This window comes from Macaca fascicularis, chromosome 12, assembly GCF_037993035.2.
Source record: "Macaca fascicularis isolate 582-1 chromosome 12, T2T-MFA8v1.1".
Taxonomy (NCBI): domain Eukaryota; kingdom Metazoa; phylum Chordata; class Mammalia; order Primates; family Cercopithecidae; genus Macaca; species Macaca fascicularis.
In genome coordinates, this window is record NC_088386.1 from 86,866,392 (window position 1) to 86,889,145 (window position 22,754).

A 22,754-nucleotide genomic window follows, 5' to 3' on the forward strand; every position below is an offset into this window, starting at 1 on the left:
ACTATGCAACCATAAAAAAGGGTGAGTTCATGTCCTTTGTAGGGACATGGATGAAGCTGGAAACCATCATTCTCAGCAAACTATCGCAAGGCCAAAAATCCAAACACCGCATGTTCTCACTCATAGGTAGGAATTGAACAATGAGAACACTTGGACATAGGACGGGGAACATCACACACCAGGGCCTGTCGTGGAGTGGGGGGAGGGGGGAGGAGGGAGGGATAGCATTAGGAGATATACCTAATGTAAATGACGAGTTAATGGGTGCAGCACACCAACATGGCACATGTATACGTATGTAATGAACCTGCACATTGTGCACATGTACCCTAGAACTTAAAGTATAATTATCCTGTCCCGCGGGATAGTCGAAGCAGGCCCTGGAGGAGGGGGTGGGAATTTGGGGAACAAGAGATATGAGAAATGGAGACAAGACAGTGCTCTGATCAAGTCTCGTTTAATGGCGGTAATGCAGTGCCTTATATACACTTGGAGGGGAAGGGGTTGGGCCAAGGCGAAAATGATCTCATAGTGGAGGCGTGGCCAGATAGGTATTGGTTTCTCTGGTCGAACGTCATGTTGCACCTGCACTGTCAGGTAGTAATTTTCGCGGGCACGGGAAAAATGGGTGAAGAAGCAGCAGGAAGAGCGCCATCTTTTATGAGGTATTAATACAGGGAAAAAGGTAAATCTAGGGAGGAGGTAGAAGGTGGAAATGAATAGAGCTCAGGCGTTTTTAATCGTCAGTTATTATTCGCTATGGCCGGGGCGTGCAGCTCCGGACAGGTCCCCCTTTTAATTATTTTATGATGAGAAAACGACCCCTCGGGAACTGCGCCTGTCTTAGGTTGGGTCAACTCACCCCCACCTTCTAGGCCCGTCATGGGATAAGGCAGCAGCAAGGGCGGCCCGCCTGTCTTAGGCTCCGATGGAGATAGTGTCCTCTTACCCGTCATTGACTGTCCAGTTCAGCACACAGGAGAGGTGGTCTTATTAAGGCAAATAAGACTCACCATTTTCAGTCATCTCAAGGCGATGATAATGGACCTGTATAGGTTTGGCCTGGAAGGCCTCGATTTGTTGTCTGACGAATGCCATAAGCTTATTAAAGATTATAGGCCCGAGAGTGAGAAAGAGTAGAAGAGTAAGTAAAGGACCAAGAAATGGCAGGAGATAGGGGAGAAGTCCATCGAGTCCAGTCCACAAGGGATTAGCGACCAGACCTTTTCTGCGCTCTTCTAGTTCTTCCTGTAAAGTCTTTATCTTATCTCTGACGATTCCGGATTTGTTGGTGTAAAAACAGCACTTTTCATTTCCATGACTGGTCTGGCATTAGGTAAGCTGTCTTGCCCGAGCAAGTCACCTGGGTGATTCTGTCTGACGGAGGTTCAGATACCTGTCCCCCTCTGCAATCACAAGGCTGGCCGTATTGTTTTCGTAATAATTCTCTTGCCTTACGAGGGTCACCAAAACCTGCATAAACTGTCACTATGTTATATAGAACGATTATTCTCCAAAGGAATCTCATGTTAGGCTTCATTTTCTGAAAAACAAAAAGGAAAGAACTTCTCAGGGAGATTTATCTTCCCTGGACTGACAATGGTTATGATTTATTTGTCTTACCAATCTTTCAGGCAGCCATCTGGCTGCATCATTTTTTGTGAGAAGATGCATACTGAGCCTCTTCCCCAAATTAAAACTGAATCGGGGCCATGCCATGAATTATCAAGTGGATCTTTCCATTTTACCATTGCAAACTGTTTTTGAGATTCAGGATGCCAGAAACGATCGGCAGCCGATTTTCCATGACTGTCCAAATTTAAAAAATTAAGGATAAACAGGGCATGATTGAGTATGTTTCTAGGGGTACCCTTCACGGGGTACCAGCTCCCCCCTTTTAATTTTGTGATAACAGTTTTTAAAGACAGATGAGCTCTTTCTACTATACCTTGTCCTTGGGGATTGTAGGGAATACCTGTGGTATGTTTAATTTGTAGGGTATTACAGAATTGTAAAAAGGTTTTGGCTATATAACCAGGGCCATTGTCTATTTTGATTTGTTTGGGTATTCCTAAAATAGAAAAGCAATGCAATAAATGAGCTATGACATGTTTGGTGGCCTCTCCTGTTTGGAGAGTTGCACTGATGAATCCACTATAGGTGTCTATGCATACATGGATATATTTTAGCTGACCGAATTCTAAATGGTGAGTAATGTCCATTTGCCAAATTTCGTTGGGGATGAGTCCTCGGGGGTTAACTCCTAGATAGGGAACAGGCAAATACGTTATGCAGTTGGCGCATTGTTTAACTATTTGTCGAGCTTGTTCTCTGGTAAGTTTAAACATGAGTCTTAAGGTTTGGGCGTTTAAATGATGCAAGGCATGTGCTTTTTGTGCTTGTTGCAAATTGTCTGTAGTGACTGTGGCTATGATTTTTGTTGCCGCGTCAGCTGTTGTGTTACCTTGTGTTAAAGGTCCCGGTAATCCTGAATGTGCTCTAATATGCCCAAGAAAAAAGGGAGTAGTCCTTTTTCGAATAAGTTGTTGACATTGTAAAAATAGGTCAGCTGTGTCTGAAATATGTTTAATTTGAGGCACGGTCTCTAAGAGGGGTATTGAATGAGCCAGGTAGGTGCTGTCTGTATAAATGTTAAGTGGCTGACAAGGAAAAGCTGATAGTGCTGCAATTATAGCTTGCAATTCGACCAGCTGAGCTGATGTATAAGTGGTCTGGAATTTAACGACTACATTATTGTAAGTGTAAGCGGCAAGTCCTGTGGAAGATCCATCAGTGAAAATTAATAATGAGTCATTGAGAGGTTCTTTGCTGGTAATATGGGGAAACACAAACGCATGAAGTTTGCAAAATTGAATGAGTTTGTTAGGTGGGTAATGGTGGTCAATTGAGCCAGTGTAAGAAGCGCAAGCAATTGGCCAGGCTTCCGTATTTTGTAATAGCCAATGAATGTGTGATTGAGTGTAGGGCTGTATAATGGTAGAGGGTTCTTTTCCAAAGTATTTTCTACTGTTTTCTCTTCCCAAGATAATTAGATCAGCTATGGCATCATAATAAGGCAACAAAACCTTTTTAGGGGAGGAGGGCAGGTGTACCCACATAATGGGATTGTTCTGCCAAAATAGGCCAGTAGGGGTTATTGTTGTGTTAAAAATAAGGAATATTAATGGCTGAGAATAGTCAATACTGGTAACAAATTGTGTTGCAATGGCATGTTCTACCTGTTGGAGTGCCATTAATGCTTCTTTAGTAATGGACCTGGGAGATTTTGGATTAGAGTCTCCTTTTAATATATCGAAAAGAGGTTTTAACTCTCCTGTAGTGAGTTTTAAGTACGGCCGAAGCCAATTTATGTCTCCCAGTAATTTTTGGAAATCATTTAAAGTTTTTAAATGATCACGACATATAACGGCCTTTTGATTAATGATTTTGGGTCCATTAATTTGAAAACCAAGATAGGTGTATGGATCTTGTAATTGTACCTTTTCTGGGGCTATTTGTAGTCCAGCTGCTGCTAACTCTTGTTTGAGTTGAGCAAAGCACTGTAAGACTTGTTCGCCAATTTCTCCTGCTATTAAAATATCATCCATATAATGTATAATATACATTTGTGCCCACGTTTTTCTGACTGGCTCTATAGCAGCAGCTACATATTTTTGACACAAGGTAGGACTATTAGCCATACCCTGAGGTAAGACTTTCCATTGATAGCGTTTCATTGGTTGTTTAAAATTTGTAGATGGAAGACTAAAGGCAAATCTTTTTTGGTCAGCAGGATGAAGGGGAATTGTAAAAAAGCAATCTTTAAGGTCAATAATGATTTTAAAATATTTTTGAGGAATCGCAACCGGTGAAGGTAATCCTGGTTGTAAGGCACCCATAAGGATCATAGTGATATTTACTGCTCTTAAATCTTGTAAACGCAAAGCATGCCTACAAGACCAAAAACCTCATCACCTGGGTACATGGTAGATAAGTAAATAATGGTCTGCACCCCAGACGCAGCAAATCAGAAACTTGGAGGGCAGAGCTCTGCAAGCTGTGATTGAACAAGCCTCCCAGGTGAGTTTCATGCACACTGAAGGCTGAAACTCAATGAGAACCATTGTTTTAACCAATTAAAATACAATCTTCAGGTGGTTCATATACACTGCCAAAATTGAGAAAGCTTGAGAATCACTGAATAGTAATAATTATTTTCAGATGGTACTCGACAAATTTACAAAAACTGCAAACATGCAAGACCCGCCCAGCCATCCGCACATCCACTGGGATCCACTCCCACGATCACCCTCGAGGGAAATGAGACCCTCCTCCGTATCTTGCGGAGGCTTTGCAAGGTTAGAACGGGAGCTCACCTTTAAAATATGCTCTGTCTGAGCGACCGCAGCCATGACTTGCGGATCAACCTCCTTCCTATCTATTAAATCTCTAATGAGGTTCCAATAAGAGAAAACGGTCACAGGAATTTTTTCTGGCCCAAAAGTATTATAATAGTCCTGAAGACAATCCCCTACTCTATGCCATATTTTGATATCAATAGTTCCTTCCTGTGGGAACCAAGGGCAAGTATCTTTTACAAAATCAAAAAATTTAAACAAGTCATTACCTTTAACCTTTACTCCTCGTATCTTTAAAGCCTCTTTTAATTGTCCTACATATATTTGATGTTGACTTAATTCTTGTCCCATTTCGGACGCGTCACTTACCTTCGATTCAGACGCGGCAGGTTCCCGCGGTGATCGGTTTAATTCCTTTTGTCTTTGTTAGCGGTCGACCGTCCTTTGGCGTCCTCTTCCTCACGGAGTCCCTCGTTTCCAGGTCCCTGTTCGGGCGCCACGTATCCCGGCCCGCGGGATAGTCGAAGCAGGCCCTGGAGGAGGGGGTGGGAATTTGGGGAACAAGAGATAACGAGAAATGGAGACAAGACAGTGCTCTGATCAAGTCTCGTTTAATGGCGGTAATGCAGTGCCTTATATACACTTGGAGGGGAAGGAGTTGGGCCAAGGCGAAAATGATCTCATAGTGGAGGCGTGGCCAGATAGGTATTGGTTTCTCTGGTCGAACGTCATGTTGCACCTGCGCTGTCAGGTAGTAATTTTCACGGGCGCGGGAAAAATGGGTGAAGAAGAAGCAGGAAGAGCGCCATCTTTTATGAGGTATTAATACAGGGAAAAAGGTAAATCTAGGGAGGAGGTAGAAGGTGGAAATGAATAGAGCTCAGGCGTTTTTAATCGTCAGTTATTATTCACTATGGCCGGGGCATGCAGCTCCGGACATATAATAACCCCCCCACCAAAAAAAAAAAAAAGGAATGAGGCAACCTGTAACTGGTTGGGGCAATAGATTCATCCGCAAAATTGCAGGCCAGGATCCTTATCTGGAGACAGTGAGGGTTGTAATAAATCTTTCCAGAAAAAGGCTTTATCTGATCATCATCAGCTTGGAATTCCTTGCTATAGCAAAAAAAAAAAAAAAAAAAAAGATAATTATAATTATATATATATATATATCCAAAGAAAATAACCACTTGAAACAAATACCCAAATTGTAGAAAATCTGTCATTAGAAGAATAGAACATTCTTTCTTCCATATGTAGAGATGACCAGTGGATGTGCAGTCCAAAAACTAAGGGAAATCAAACTGTACTAAATTAGATCATTCCACAGAAGATGAACCTATGTCTGTAGCTTCACTCAGTGTAAAAATAATGAACTCAATCTTAAAAATGAAGGGTTGGTATCTTCCTTCTCTTGAGAATTGTTTGGCTTCACAGAGTCACATCATTGTTGAGGAGCTGGAATAAATGCGTGTTTTCCATTTGACTATTGCTTCCATTAATCTTTCCGGGTGGAGTACAAATTCTTTGTTTTATGCTACATGAGAGCAATGGGGAATAGTCTTACAACATAGAACACAGTTTTAAAATGGAAAAGCAAAGTACTATTTTAACAACAGTCCGTCCTTTCCCATAACTTGTTAAAGTTGGTCAAATTGCAAAGGGCTTCTTTTCCTTAGCCAGTTTTGGAGGCAGGAACTTAAAAAAGCACCAGAGGGCACTATTCTCACGTGAAAGCCAACTCGTGGCGCGACTAAAAACCAAAGCTTCTTTTGAGTTTATCTGTGAGAGAGTGCCTTTCACATTTAAACAAGACCAGTTTTAGTCTCCAGCCTTTTGGCATCTGTGATTGTATAATCACTTGTCCTGAGATGTCACAAGGTTTATAGGATTAATAAAGTAGACCCTTACCAACTTGCTCTATGGCTATGGCAAGTGTATCAGTCTTACTTTATACCAGGACGGATGTGGAAGAAGAGAGGATGCAAGCAATAGTGCTCACGTGAAAGGATTGTGAGGATTTATTCCTGTCTTTGTTTAACCTGAGCACCTGAATGGTGACATTGGATTCATACCTGGGTATTTAGTTGTAATTTAGATAAAGCCTTTGTTCCTTAAGTATTTGGGTATGTCAAACTTACACAGGGTGGTGATGACAACAGATAGCTCAGAGGTCTCTTCCCTGTCTCCAATACCCACCATACCACCCCATGTTATCTAGGTAAAGGTGGTTTCTTTGCTATACAACTTTAAGACAAATTCCCTGGCTGTCCCGAAAAAGTTGTCCCGTTTAAGTCCTTTATGGAAATTCTAGAGCCATCACTGCTTGCTAGTTGGTTGGTTGGTTTTTCCAGAGAATTTTCTCTAATAATCCAATTCACTTCCCATATAAAGGCATAGACTCTGCATTCACTTCCTCATTGCTCCAAGGTTTAGAAAAACCCACGAGGAAATCACAAGGGCAGTAGTCATCGGTGTCAAGTGCTGCTCTCTCTATATAAAAGATTAATAAAAATCAGGGACAAAAAGATCCATGGTAATGTATCAAAGAGCTGTCTATTTAGGCTCCCTTTTAGATGGCATTCAGTCTGCAGATTCTCTCAGGGTGGACAAGCTTGTCATGTTTGGCCCTGTCAGAAGCAGCCAGTTAATCAGCTGTAACATGAGACTTTGACAGAACCAACTGCACAGTGGTAGCTTGTACTGTGAACGCATTGTCCTCTCACCCACACTCTGCAATACTGCCCCATTGTAAACAAGATGTCTGGCTTAACTGGGATATCCTCTAAAAGTATTTAGGCTAAAACAGAAGCTGACATCATAGGGGAAAGCTGTGTTCCCTCTGTTTGTATTTCTAACTTCCTATACCATTCCCAGAGAATTCCAGTGGATGTTGCTTAATAATGATAACAATGGATTACATACAGGTTGGCAAAGGGAGCAACATGATTAGATCATCCAGTCAATTGGTCTTTCCAGCAAAGGGCAGAATCTCTAGATAGGGAATCTAACACTTCATTTAAGGCAAAGGGCCAAGTAGTAGGAACCACACTGACTTTGTTGTCTTCTCTGCAATACTGCCAGAGCACTGAATCTGTTTTAGTTGGCTGTACTTGTGCCCTACTTAATTCCTTAAACACGAGCTTCCAACACAGTGTTGCTCTTTCCTTTGGAGATAACCAGTGGAGTAAATGCTATCTGGTGGGAGGCAATTAACTCTTGTAAATGTTGCCTGTGCAAAACTCAAGGTTGGGTTACCACTGAGAACACCTTGACAAGACAAGGCCAACACAGGAGAAAACTCCTAAAGAGTCGTCCTGCGGAGAGTCTTTCACCTTTGCTGTGTACTGTATTGTGTAAACTCCGGCTCAGAAAGGGCTATTGTTTCAGGCTTATTTATTCACCTGATGGAATTTATTCAATAGCACAGCTGAAACACTTGGTTTCTCAGCCCTGGGTGTTGGTCTTTATAATAACCTTGTTCCTGGATATATTTTCTTCTTATGTTCAAGTATATGGCTAATTCACATTCTCAAAGTGAATTTTATAATATCTGAGAGTAAGACACTAGAATTATCCAGAATGGCTGCTGGATACCTACTTCACTTTGATCTTTGTTGTCAAGGAACCAGAAGTCTCAGTCTAGCACTTTATTCCTACAGTGACTCATACTTTTGGACTGGTGGTAGGACCTAGTCTCTCTGACTCTCTCTCTGTGGGAATTGTGTAAGGTAAAAACCATGTAGGCCTGAAGCTTTCAGTGGCCTCTTCCCCTGTCTATAAAAGACATTATTGAGCAAAGCCCACATACGTCACTAGATCTAGTCGTATCTTTGTACCCTTGATACAATGTAAGATAGTACCAAACTGTGGGCCAGATATGGTGGCTCATGCCTGTAATCCCAGCACTTTGGGAGGCAAAGGCAGGCGGATCACCTGAGGTCAGGAGATCGAGAACAGCCTGGCCAACCATGGCCACCATGGTGAAACTCCGTCTCTACTAAAAATACATATGTTAGCAGGGCACGGTGGCAGGCACCTGTAATCCCAGCTACTTGGGAGGCTGAGGCAGGAGGATCACTTGAACCCGGGAGATGGAGGCTGCAGTGAGCCGAGATCATGCCACTGCACTCCAGCCTGAGTGACAGAGGGAGACTCCATCTGAAAAAGAAAAAAGAAAAAATGATAGTACCAGACTATGAACTAGAGATAGGGACAGAGCCCCAGAAAGAGAGCAAGAGACGAACGGTAGAGTGCTTGTAAAGAAGCTGTGTTCAAACTTGTGAGGAGTATGACGTACTTCACAGAGTACTTGCTGAATTGGTTGAGCCCTTTGCTGTGTTACATCTGTTACTCTTTAGCTCTTTAGCGTTTCATGGGGAACTAAGGAAATGCCAGGACACTGGGAAAAGAGCCAGCATAAAATGGTTGTGTAATAAAAGGGTAAAAGGTTTGGTTCTGAAAATTAAAGACCTCTAAGCTCAACTTTTATAGCAAGGGAAAAAAATTGTCAAACTGAATAAATAATTGGCATACAACAAGATATTGACTTTACGTGAACAACATTTCCCGTCAGACTAATCTAACAATTTAATCAATTGACAAACAATAGGTAAATTGTATCTGTGGATTAGAGCTGGGACCAGAGGTATCTGGGAGCACAGGTACAGAGCTAAGCCTAAGAAACCATGGCAAGACTGGAGTCTTAAAGCAGGAACAAAGGAGGTAGAGGTCAGGAGTGGGGACAGACCTGGAACCAGGGGCCTAATGCCCAGAGAATAAGATCATGTAGGGGCCAGGTTCAGTGGCTCAAACCTGTAATCCCAGCACTTTGGGAGGCCAAGGCAGGTGGATCACTTGCAGTAAGGGGTTTGAAATCAGCCTGGCCAACATGGCGAAACCCCGTGTCTACCAAAAATATTTTTTAAAAAATTAGCCAGGTGTGGTGGTGCTCGTCTATAATCCCAGCTACTGCGGAGGCTGAGGCAGGAGAATCAGTTGAACCTGGGAGATGGAGGTTGCAGTGAGCCGAGATCGTGCCACTGCACTCCAGCCTGGGCAACAGAGTAAGACTCCATCTCAAAAAATAAATAAATAAAAAAGATCATCTAGGATTTTATGCCATTTTCTGTCCTTTAAAAAATTGAATTTCCAAGCATGAGCCTATGAAGATTGTTTAATTCCTTTGAGAATCTGAGCCCATCATTCAAAGACCTGTCACTCAGTGATAGTATCATTTCTTCATTCTTTATTCATTCATTCACTCATTCACCAAATATATATTAATGCCTTATTTTTGTAAAGTAATTTACTAGGAATAAATAAAATTAAAATGATGGACATAGTTTGCCATCTCCCGAGTCATAATAGAAGAGTTGAAAAACATTTTGATCATTAACTAATCAGAACTGCCTTTTCTATTTAAAAAAATTATTAAAAGAATAACAGCTAAGATGTAACTAAGTCCTGATTACTTTGAAGATTTGGTATAAATTAGGACAAAAATTAAAATAAAATTTAATGTTTCAAAACAGCCCTTTTACTAAAGACTTGGCTTCTTTTGTGGCTTTTAAAAAAACTTACAGTTGCAGCCTTGATTGAAGATCTCAGGTTTCCTAAAGTACTTTTAAACTCATTGCTTTATATAGTTTCAATATATTGCTGCTAATCAGTGCCCTGTTCTTACCAACGAAAAGGGCTGTCTTTTTTCTGCAACTTCATTTGTGTCTTGTCCAGAAGCAAAGCAAACATAAAACAAAACATATGGAGGATAAATTATTTCAGTCTTTTTATTGTTCACTTCTATTTTTTACTTTTCTTATAAACCAGTAAAATGTTGCTCTCAAACTACCATCACATCCACTTTCTGTGGTTTTCCATTATTGTATAGGATTAAAAAAAAAACTCATTAAATAAGCTTCATTTGAAGATCTCTGACAAGCTTGTTTTTCACTTATGAACCTAATGTAAAACATTCTATTTGGATACATTTTAAGCAGTTACTAAATAATTCCCTTACAGCTATATAGAGGTGCCTATAAGATGAGTCAATGGGTGGTTTATTTAGTCATCTATTTATTCAGCAAATTATAGAGTGCCAGCATTGAACAATGAGCCATCATAAGTTAAAACCAGGTAAAATACCAACTTGTGCAAGAGGTGTGCCCGCCATCACATTTGAACCCAATTGCTGGAAGAGACAAGTCATAGTATGGAACATAAATACCTCAATTCAAGGTAATTTATGAATCATATTAGGTAATTTGAACAAACTAAGAAAGACTGAGTGAAGAAGATAGACCCTAAAAGAATGGTTAGGATTTTTGATAAGGACTAGGGGAATATGTAAGTGAAGAGAAAGACATGAGTATGAGCTGAACAGGCAGGGAAACCCAGTGTGAGTTCAGGGAAGGTCAACAGACATATTGGCAGGAGCAGAAGCTTCATACTGGAAAATAAAAGCAGGTAAAGCTGGTGGTGCTTGGAAGTGCTGTGTTTTAAATGCCAGGTGCCTGAGTTTGAAGTATTTCTACGATCCAATTGCCACTCCCTCGTCATTCTTAGCCACTCCAGCCTATTCTCAAGCTGCTGCCAACATGATTCCTCTAAAAGATAAAGTTAACACATAACTCCTCTGTTGAAGATTTCTTAGTGGATCTCAGTGGATTTTAGAAGGGTATGCGTCCCTAAGCCCACTCAAGTATGGGTGTCTATGAGACTGTTCACAGTGGAGCACCAAGACACAGGTTCCCTCTGGCTGAGCTCACCCTGGTGGGTTACCAGTGACCCTGCCTGGTCTCATAGGGAGCTGGACAAACAAGAGCCCTCTTTGATCCAAGCAACAGTCTCAGCAGAGGTGAAATAGCACCTGGCAACCCATTATGCCATGGCAAACAGGCTGAGAGATCTCTTTGGGTTCTGATTAAATTCCAGACACTTACACAGTGGAATTTGATGATATAGGCTGACTAAACTCAAACAAACCTTCATATAACTTTCAAATTCACATCGTAAATGCATTTAATTTCAGCAAAACAACATCCATTATCTTAAATTTACATTTAAATATTATAGATTATATTTTTATTTTTATTTTATTTAAAAAAATTTGTGCTATGTACGGTGGAAAGTAGGAATATAGATATAAATATCATAGGGCATCATCTAATTTAGTTTTAAAATGATCCCTGCAGGGTAGTTATTATTATCCCATTTTATAGATGAGGAAATTGAGGGTTAGAGGGTTCAATAACTTATGCAAGCTCAAACAGTAATTAAGTAGCAAATTAGGGATTTTAAACCAGTTCTATTTGATGCCGTTTCTTCTGCATAAGCACATTCAGCTGTCATCTTCAGAGACTTCAAAGTAGAATTTGTAAATGACAGAAGCTGAGAAGTGCAAGGACCTAGACTCATCTACAATATCTATTTCCTGGCCATGACTCATCAGAGGAAAACTACAAATTATGGTTTTACTAAATCAAGGAGTTATATTCGATGTCTTTTCAAATCTTCTCTCATCCCCTTGAGTCTATGATCCCCTATCAAATTTCTACTGCTCCCTAAACATTTCAGATTTCAAGAGCTCCATTGAAACAATAAGGAACTCTTTCCCATATTGAAGGAAATATCTTTTTTAGGGATATGTTCCTGTTTCCCCAAAACACCACAAGCAGGCTTCAAACACCATTCCAACTCTTGCCCTTTTTTTGTCCACGCCTCTTTCAAAAATAAGTAACAACATTAACAACAATCAACAAAAGTTGACCCTAGCCCAACTGAAGTTTAAGCCAGATTTGTGTTTAGTTTCCCAGACCAAAGTAGGAGAAGCAGTTAGCTGGTTACAAGCCCTTCATAGTGCTAAAGAACAATGAATGGAGAGCTTCAAAATTAAAACCATACGTTTGGTAGGAAAAGCATCTCCAACTGGTGCTTGATTACTAACTAGGCGTTCTGCTTCTAACATGATTAGGACAAACAAGGAAAACCCCGTAGGGTTTGAATTGATGGACTGATGCTTCCCTTCCAGGAAGAAAAAGAGCAGCATCCAATGGCATTGAATCACTGTGATTCTGGACACCTTCAAAAGTCAGGGCTTTGAGGGGGTTCTCATTTCTATGCCACACAGGGAGCCCTTCTCTTTCTCAGGAATCCTCTCCAGAGAGAGAGGCTTTGTGTAGAATTTTCCTGAATGCAATGAATGTCAGCACATTCCCAGCTAGAATGTGCATTCTATTCTTATCAAGTGAAACTGACCTCCCTGCCCCAGCATGCTCTCCTTGTTCATCATGATGATTAATTTCAATGATGCAGGTTTCTAGATGAATTGCACAGTCCACTCCAGATGGCAAATACGTACCTCTGGAGTCTCCTCACCCTTAGGAAAGAGGTCATGTGCTAGCTTGCAAGAATGAGGATTTTTAAAATAGTTGGCTTACTATCAAATCTGTGTCCTACAAAATGCTCTGTCCAGACTAGACTCTCTCCTTTTAGTTGGCAGCGATCCTTTCCTTCCTACTCATTTTCCATCTGATACCATGTGACTCAAGTAGGAGTCACAACCACAATGAATTTTTTTTACTGCAAAATGCAAGATTTTACAGTATTTTTTCAGCCAATGGAAGCAACCAGGATTCACAAGAGTCCTCAAGTTGATGTTCAACAGGCCTCTGAATCATGCTTATTCACAGATTTCCAAGTTAATTGCCCTGGTACATGCTACTGAGCTTCTTGTAGTGAACAAAAATCTTATTCCATTTGTCATCACTGTCAAAAGGAATAGAATATGCAAAATAAAAGCTGGTCAGAAATTGCTCTTTTTGCATGCATTTCTGTATCAGAGTGATTGTTTCAACATTGATCAAATACAGATTTCCCCCCAAAGCTTTGTTGGAAGCTCTAAGTGGTTCAGGTCATGGAAAGTGAGTTAATTCACATCCTCTCTTTCCAAGATTAATTTTTTTTTTAATTGAGGCATTTTCTTAGGATTCAAAGTAAAAAGGAAGGAAATTGCTCTTATGTGTGTCAAGGAAGTCCAAATACTCACATGGACAAATAGCTGCCCTATTTCATTTGCCCTTCTTTGCATCCCAGAACTGTCACCTCCAGGAGCCTCTGCTGAGGTTACCATGGAGCTGTGGGGAAAATTTTGTTTGGAGCTTTCAGAGGATATGTCGGGATAAACGTGGATGAAGACAAAAGCCTGAAAATCTAGGGACTGGCTCTGGGGAACAGGGTGGGGGCAGGATCGTAAGAGCTGGCCACCCACCCAGTAGTGTCCTGGCTCCCTCATTACCTGAAATTCCACAAGTTTAGTTCATGACAACACACATTTGCTGTGCCCTGGGAATTCACAGATAACTAAAAAAAAAAAAAGCTCACGGTGTAATGGGAAAGGTAGGAATTTTATCATAAGATAACTCTGCCTGAAAGAGGTGAAAAGGCATTACTGAGGTATTTTTGAGCCAGATTTTGAAGGCAGGATAGAAGACTGCCCAACGCAGAAGAGAAAGCCAAGGGAATCCCATTTACAAAGGTCAGGGCCTGATGTGCTGTGGCAGAAGAATGGGATCTGGAGGAGCCTAGCACTCGCAGGAGAGGAGATGAGGCAGGTTTCGTCAGGCCCGAAGACCTGGCTACCAAAGTGTAAGATGGTATGATCTGCAACAGTGCTGGAAATAGACTGGGGCAGGGAGAGACCAGCTGTGAGGTTTTTGCCATAGTCCCAGCAAGTACTTATGAAGATATGAAGATCTGGATGGCAGTGACAGCAGGACTTAAAAAAAAAAAAAAAAAAAAAAAAAAAAAAAAAAAAAAAAAAGATGTTTCCAAGATGTGATTTTTCTTTATTTTTTATTTTTTTTTTTTGAGATGGAGTCTCTCTATCTTACAAGCTGGAGTGCAGTGGCTCGATCTCACTGCAACCTCTGCCTCCTGCCATGTTCAAGCTATTCTCCTGCCTCAACCTCCTGAGTAGCTGGAATTACAGGTGCCTGCCACCATGCCCGGCTATTTTTTTTGTATTTTTAGTAGAGACAGGGTTTTACCATGTTGGCCAGGCTGGTCTCGAACTCCTGACCTCAGGTGATCCTCCTGCCTCAGCCTCCCAAAGTGCTGGGATTACAGGCATGAGCCACCCTGCCTAGCCCTCGAAGACATCTGTGGAAGGTGGAATTGACAACATTGGATGTGGGTGATAAGGGAGATGTCTGCAGAGGTTTCTAGTTTGGGGGATTAAGCTGATGGTGGCAGTTCTGAGTGAGGTTTCTATCTACCTCTATCTCTTCATCTGCCTGCTTCTCTCTCGGTCTCTCTCTCTTTCTCTGCCTCTATTTTTTCTATTTCTGTTTTCCTCTGAGACACTCTATATCTGTCTTTTGTCTCTCGTTTTTTCATGGTATCAGCTTCGTTCTACACATCATTTCCATTCTTCTCTCTATAATGGCCAACTTCTTCTGCCCCCTGGTAACTCAAGATGATACATGCCTTTGACTTTCCATAGCTTTCATTCCCTTGAAATTCCCTCACTTCCCATTCCACTGTTCATTGTAAAGTTCATTCCATATTTTTCTGTTCAAATTTCCAATAAAGAGAATCTAATGAGAGGCAGCATCTGACTCCCACTGTCATGGCCATTGCAGTACATTGAGCTCCATAGAAATAGTGCTGGGGAAAGTGAGAGTCGACAGGCACTGGGCCACTCTGTTAGTGGCTAAGGAAAAAATGTTAAACAAGGGCAAAGGAGATCCTAAGAGGTCATGAGGCAACATGTCATCATATGCATTCTCTGTACAGACTTGCTGGGAGGAAGCACAAGAAGCAGCATCCAGCTCCTTCAGTTGGCTTCTCAGAGTTGTCTCAGGAGTGCTCATGGAGGTGGAAGACCATGTCTGCTAAAGTGAAAGGAAAATTTGAAGACATGGCAAAGGCAGACAAGGCCTGTTATGAAAGACAAACGAAAATCTAATCCCTCCTAAAGGGGAGACAAAAGAGGAGTTTAAGGAAACCAGTGCCCCCAAGAGGCCTCTTTTGGGCTTTTTCTTGTTCTGTTCTGAGTATCATCAAGATCAAAGGAGAACATCCTGGCCTACCCATTGATGACGTAGCAAAGAAATGGGAGAGACGTTAATAACACTGCTGCAGATGGCAAGCAGCCTTATGAAAAGAAGGCTGCTAAGCCGAAGGAAATATGTGAAAAGGATATTGCTGCATACCGAGCTACAGAAAAGCCTGATACAGCAAAAAAGGGAGCCATGAAGGCTGAAAAAAAAGCAAGACAATAAAGGAAGAATAGGAAGATGAGGAAAATGAAGAAATGGTGAAGAAGAAGATGATGTTGAATAAGTTGGTTTTAGCACAGTTTCTTTTCCTTGTCTATAAATCATTTAACCCTCCCATACAACTCACTCCTTTTAAAGAAAAATAAAAAGGAAATGTAAGGCTGTGTAAAATTTGTTTTTAAACTGTACAGTGTCTTTTTTTGTGTAGTTAAGCTATCAATTGTGTAGTTAGATAGCCCTCTACTATTGGCATTTTCAATAGCCACTAACCTTGGCTGATACAGTATGGGGGGTGTAAATGGCATGGAAATTTAGAGCAGGTTCTTCTTGGTCCATAGCACAAATTAATCATATATGGGGATGGTCATTTTTTCATGTTCAGTTGTCTCTGACACAGCCTATATGAAATAATTGCTGCTCTGTTAACTGAACATCACTCTGTTATTGCAAGAAAAAAAAAGTTGCCACTGTTTTGTTGACATGCTGAATGCTTCTGAGTAAATACAATTTTTTAAATTAAAAAATATTTTTTAAAAAAGAGAATCTAATGAAATCAGTTCTTCTTTCCATGCTACTTCAGAGAGTCATTTACAGGTGGCTGCTTATCAGAACCTCCTGAGGGGCTTTAAAAAAATACCAGTGCGTGGAACCATCCTTGACTTAGTGACTCAGAATCTTTGAGGATGGAAAGCTCAGCATCTGTATTTTTTTAAGTTCCAGTGGCAATACTGATGCACAAATCGTACTGAAGCCACTGCCATCAGTGACAGGTCATAGGTTATGGTTCCTAGAGAAGACCCTGGGTCAGCTACTCGTAACTACTCTAGTCAGTTTCAAGCAGAGGTGGGAGATAAAGGGCAGGTAGGGCCACACTGTATGCAACATGGCCAGCCAGGGACCTGGGAGTACCCTGGCCATAAAGACAGCATGAAATGTTTGCTACATTAGTCTTGTGAGGGGTAAAATACTTAAACATAGGGTTACAGTCCTCCATGATGTGTTTTGTGGACAAACACAGAGGAGGGGCCTCTAATCCCAAGACTGAAAGGAGAGGAAGAGAAGATTTTTCCCAGGTAGGCGACATTTGAGCTGAACTTTGGGGGAAAGCTAAAGATTACTCAGGTGAAGAAAAAGAGAAATGAGACCACCAGTGAATGAAACAGCATATCCCAGGTAGAGAAGAGATGCTTGGGCAGCATGGTATTACAAGTTCACACTTCAAGCATCCTCTGCCACCCTTCTGCAAACCCATAGCAAGGCTTCAGAAAATGTCTCGATTATTTATTCTAGAAGTCGTTTAAGTCTCTGCCAGACATTTAAGGGCTACCCAAACCAAAATAAAATGAACTGTGGGAGGATATTGAGAGATTAGACCAGAGAGGTATGCCGAAGCATGATTGTGAAGTTTGGTGCTCAGTTTTCTAGAATAGTAGCTACTATTTGTTAATTATCCACATACCAGGTACTTTATTGCATTATTTCATTTAATCCCCACAGAACCCAGAAGATCAATACTATTGCACTCTTATTATACATAAGGAAACAGAAGCTCAAATAGCTTCTTTTTACTTGCCACAATCATAAAGCTAGAAAATGCACAGCTGGAATTTGAACTTAATGGTTAAAGTTCTCAGACTTTACATTTAGAAAAGGGGGAGAAGGAGAATTCTGTATTTGAAAATGAAAGAAAAAGATACCATGTTTATGTCGTTGAGGATTTGCATAGTGGGATCATTTCGGTACTCAAGTGGTTTAAAGAATTTATAAATATATTTATGCAGGTAAATATTCTGTATCCTTTATTTTATTTTAGTTTAGTTTATTTAAAACATTACAGCAATAAAAAGAACACAATCTTTAGAGAAAACCTGGTGTGGTTGCTCAATATGTAAGATAAATGAAAGGGAAGCTGCTCAAGTCAGTAGGAGGTGAGAGGTTCACAAAGCATCAACGTCACCACATCTCTCCTCTCCGTCCTTTCAAAATTCAAGAACTCCATGGCTCTCATATATGGCTCCAAATCATGTTTAGACTCATAAACTTTTTTTACATACCACAAGCAAATGGCTCCAGGAAGCAAGCGAATGTTATACGAGGTGACAGAGGTGTTCTTTGCCCTTGCGGAATATTGTGGCTGTGCAGGAGGGCTCTGGCCACCTAGTGAACCCACTCCTGTGTTGTCATGGGTGCTCCTATGACCTAGAGAAGGGCAGAACCAAACATGGACGTGGTTTAGTGTCAGCTGCAAGCCACCTTCATAGAGAGGTCCTGACCTTTGTCCTCAGAGTCCACAGAAACAAATAAAAAGATTAAACCTTATTTTGGATGGGAGATTGCCAAGACTGTTTTATGGCAAAGTGCGCCCCCAGGAGATGATAAAGTCACCCAGGGATAATGTCCCATTGCTGGTCCCCTGCTTATTTTAGGGTTCCTTCCAAGGGGTGATAGAAGGCATCATAAAGTGATTCACACCCATTCAAACACAGGTCATTTTAAGGCCAGTACTGACCCCTCCTAAATCCTTGCTCATTTAGTGAAGTAGGAAGGATTTTAGCACAGCCCATTATGGCAATATTTGCCCTGGTTTTCCCGGGACTGAAAGGTCTTAGAGGGCATTGAATTTTCAGTACTAAATCCAAGAATGTTCCAGGAAAACCAGGACAAATTGGTCATCTTACTACAACCCAACACACCACAAAACTTTAGTGTTAACTGATCTATAAAACTTAGGGCCAGATGCTGCCATAGGAGTTCACAGACCGTAAATAATTTTTGTATATTTTAGATGTGCTCTTTAACAACCAAGTCATAGCATTTACATTCTTCCTGTTACAAACTCAATAAGTATACTCACTGTCTCAATGCAAGAAAACCCCAGTGGATAATCTAGTTAAATATACGTGAATACTCACAGCTTGTGATGGTTAATTTTATGTGTCAACTTGGCTAGGCATGGTAGATATTTGATCAAACATTATTCTAGATGTTTCTGTGAGTATATCTGTAAGATATTAACATTTAAATCCAAAGACTTTGAGTAAAACAGATTACCTTTCATAATGTGGGTGGGCCTCATCCAATAAGCTAAAGGTCTTAATAGAAGAAAAAACTGACCTCCCTTGATGAAGAGAAAGTTCTGCCAGCAGACAGCTGTCAGACTCGAACTGCAACTCTTCCCTGGGTCTCCAGCCAGCGGATTTTGGACCTGCACTGTTACAATCATGTGAGACAATTCCTTAAAATCTCTCTATCTATCTGTCTGTCTGTCTATCTATCTATCTATCTATCTATCTATCTATCTATCTATCTATACCTATCTATCTCTATCTATCATCTATCTATTCATGTACCTATTACGATTAAGAAAAAGATCTTATTAGAAACCAATAACCTGATAAAGTTGTTTGTTTGAACTTTTAAAAACTTAGAGGGAATTTCCAGCATTACCCCATAATTTTGCAATAACCACTTTTATTAAATATTTGTTGAGTCCTCCTGTAGCTGATCACACACTTGTGTATTTTGAATACAAATCCAATGTACTGTATGAACAGAAGACGTGGGGATACATACTGTGCAGGGACATCCTTTACAGACACCCAGCTTACTTCACTGAATCTCGACTCATCACATGGACTGAGTTATTTCTTGGCTCCTTAGGTTCATAGTTTTTACTTTCTTAGTCCCAGGCACAGCCCCTTTCATGGCCACCTGAATCTCAATCCAGTGGCTTACCAGCTTAGATTAACAATGATTAACAGAGTTCTAGCCCTTTTTTCCTCTTCTTCTTCAATTCATAATCAAACTGATGTGCATTTATTATCTTCCTGGAATCTCCCCAGTGTGTTCTTCTGTATTCTTCTGAGAGATAAAGTTTTCTTGCCTTTACCCTGTACCACTATTGTATATGTATACAGACACAGAGATACACACTATTTGAGTTTTCATTTAATATGAACAAATGTGGAAAAGCTTTCTCCTCGTTTTCTTCATTCCACATCCTGGTTCCGAGGCAGCTGATCTAGTTGGCAGGGGCTGTTCTTTCCTCAATGACTCTGTCTTTCTTAGAGGAAACAAGATGAGCAGCCTTAGAAGAGTCTGCCTTACTGTATGTCAAGAACATGAGAATCTTAGCCAACATACACCCCTGGGGCAGCACGTGCAGGCTGTTCCGAGAACCAGTGTTGGAATCAAGATGTGGCTCTTGAATCACCGCCATGCCCCAGTGCTTTCACTACTTACACTTCATCATGACATACTCTTTGGACTGGTTTCACAGAAACGTCTTGGTTCTCCCCTTGAGGGTGGAGAGACATCATGATTGAGCCTGGGGGCCAGTGTGATTCTTGCACCATGAGTACTGTTACCTCACAGGGAGCCTGAGGAAGAGGGGAGGAGAAGCCTGTCAAAATTCCTTTCTTGTGTCACTCAGATCTGATATCTAGATCTCATATGATAACAGGAAGTTCCTACTTAAGGGGAAGGCACAAGTGCAGTCCTTCGAGGTAATGGGCAGTTGCAATCTCTGCAAAGGCTTAAGGAAGGTTAGCAGGCCAAGGAACAGTCTTACTGCTGCAGCTGGTCCCAGGGCACTACTGATATGTATTTCCTTACTACCCATTCTAGACTTTCCTCATCCTTGACCAATATTTTCATCTGGTTTGCATTTTTGCCCTGTGTGGTGATAGAGACCTTTATCCCTGAGGAGTTTCAGCCTTTAATTGTCTTATTCCTATCAAGTCACTTTTGATACAATTTCCCTTTGTTTTATTTATTTATTTATTTAAGACAAAGTCTCGCCTTATCCCCCAGACTGGAGTGCAGTGGTGCGATCTCGGCTCACTGCAACCTCCACCTCCTGGGTTCAAGCGATTCTCCTGCCACAGACTCCCCAGTAGCTGGGATTACAGGGGCCCGCCGCCATACCCACCTAAATTTTTTTGTCTGTTTTGTTTAATATAGATAGGATTTCACCATTGTTGGCCAGGCTGGTCTTGAACTCCTGGCCTCAAGTGATCTGCCTGCCTCGGCCTCCCGAAGTGCTGGGATTACAGGTGTGAGCCACTGTGCTCAGTCACAATTGCCTTTGATCAATGAGACTGGACACAGAAGAACTAAGAGAAGCCCCAGTGAATCCCCTGGGTTCTAGACATGCTTCTCTCTGTTGCAGCAACCCTCATTCCTCAAGGGGATCATCATCAATTATGCCTGACAGTACAGTAGCTCCTGTTTTTGAACACTGGCATGGAGAGTCCAAGGTGGCTTCAGTGGATCTCATGGCAGAAGAGTTTCCACCCTGGGAACTAGGATCACTAATCTAGCAGAGACTTAGTTTATGAGAGTGAGGAGACCAAATTCTGAAAGTGGATCACTTGGAGTTACAGTAGAACAGGTTGATCTTATATCCTATATCTATCATCCGTCTAGCACCCATTTGTCTATCTACCAATCAATCAATCTATCTAATACGTATTATGTATTACATATGCAATCCATCTACCTAATATATATTAGCTATCTAATATTTTATATATCTATATATTATCTCTTCTCTATCCAATCGATGTCACCATGAAGGGCAGCACCCCAACCCACAAGGTGTGATCTCTTTGCAGGTACTTCTGCTGAGCCTTCCATGGGCCTTTCATTAGTCTCTCAAGTTAGTTGCTTCTAAGGAATAGAATACACTTTAAAACTCATGACTCCAGAGTCATGAGCCTGTCGCTGCACTTCCTCTAGTTCTTTACTCTGAGGAAATGTCATGTATACAATGTTAGTAGATCAGGCATTTTGCAGGTCCTTAGATGGTGGTGTTGGCAGAGATAATACCTGCCACTTTCCTGTGGCAGGGGAGACAGATCCTTCTCCAGAGTGTCAATTCAGGTAAGTATGAATCACTACCCTTCTAAGGTGAAAGGGGTCCAATGTATTTGACCTGCCGCTAGCTGGTTGGCAGGTCTTTCCAAGATTGGAGCCATATCAAAGTCTCAGCATCAGTCTCTGATCCTGGCAGGGAGGGAATTCAGCAGCAGCAGTAGCTAGAACAGCCTCAGTGAGAGGGAGTCCATGTTGTTTGATCCACGCTCAGTTTCCATTCTTACCATCATAACTTACAGCCCCATTGCACAAACACTGGGATGACTCAGTAGGAAGCTGGCTGACATTCACAGGGCAGGTCATGCTGCCAACTTGGTTGTTGAGAGTTTTGTATGAAATTGCTGTTCTCTAATGGGTATTCATATGAGATAAAATGTCTGCATGTATTGTTTCCACTACCATAAGTCTCTGTACATGAATATCTGCTAGACTTCCTTGTCCCATGTCCTTGAGTCTTGACTATTTGATCAAATCATTTTCCATTGCTCAGGACTCAGTATATATTCTTTCCTGAGGCCACTTCTCCTTCAACATGAAATGATAATCAATTTTACTGCCCAATTGGAGAATTTCTCTTAATTACTTTTTTCAGGGTCAATCTTCAGTGAGACTTTAGTACAGCAACAGTTCATTTCTGGCTAGCACCAACATATCTCACCAACCTTTGTGTAAACCAAGCCCTTTGTCCTTCTGTCAGTTGGTCACAGGAAATCCTCAGTGATGACATAGGAATGGATTGACAAGAGAGATAGATGAATCCAGAGTCCAGTTGGCTGTCTCTCCAACTCACTGCTAGTAATGTTATAATCCATTACCCATCACTACAGTCTCTGTGAATCAACGTATCCCCCTGGCCAGATTGTTACCATGATCATTGGCCTGGAGGCAATGAGATGTGGTGATAGGCAGATCGTGAAGAGAACAAGTACTGTCTTATAGTACTTCGGGTGATATAACTACATAGTCTCCAACTGAGGAGACTGCATAATCTCCAGAGAGGCAGGCAAATTTGGACGTTCAAGATTGTTACATTTGTCCACTCAAATGTCCACTTTGCAGGTTTCCTACTCTTTGACGTAGGAGACATTTTAAGGCTGCGAACTTTTTCTCCTTTGTAAGTTTGCAACGCAATACCATGAAACCCTGAACGTGATTTTCTTCCTCCCTCATTTGCCCTGCAGCTGCAGTAGATAAGAGGATTTAGAAGGCTGCCATAGAGACCCTCTGGCTTTCACAGCAT

General features: G+C 41.3%; 1 long non-coding RNA gene across 1 annotated transcript; it reads right to left on the bottom strand.

Annotated features, from left to right (window-relative positions):
- Positions 1-441: 441 nt before the first annotated feature.
- Positions 442-17,836, bottom strand: LOC135966581 (uncharacterized). The gene is made up of 4 exons (XR_010580003.2): positions 17,692-17,836; positions 8,398-8,519; positions 4,728-5,474; positions 442-1,543 (listed from the first exon to the last, which is right to left on the bottom strand). It is a non-coding gene; the product is annotated as an uncharacterized lncRNA (long non-coding RNA).
- Between the last annotated feature and the right edge of the window lie 4,918 nt (positions 17,837-22,754).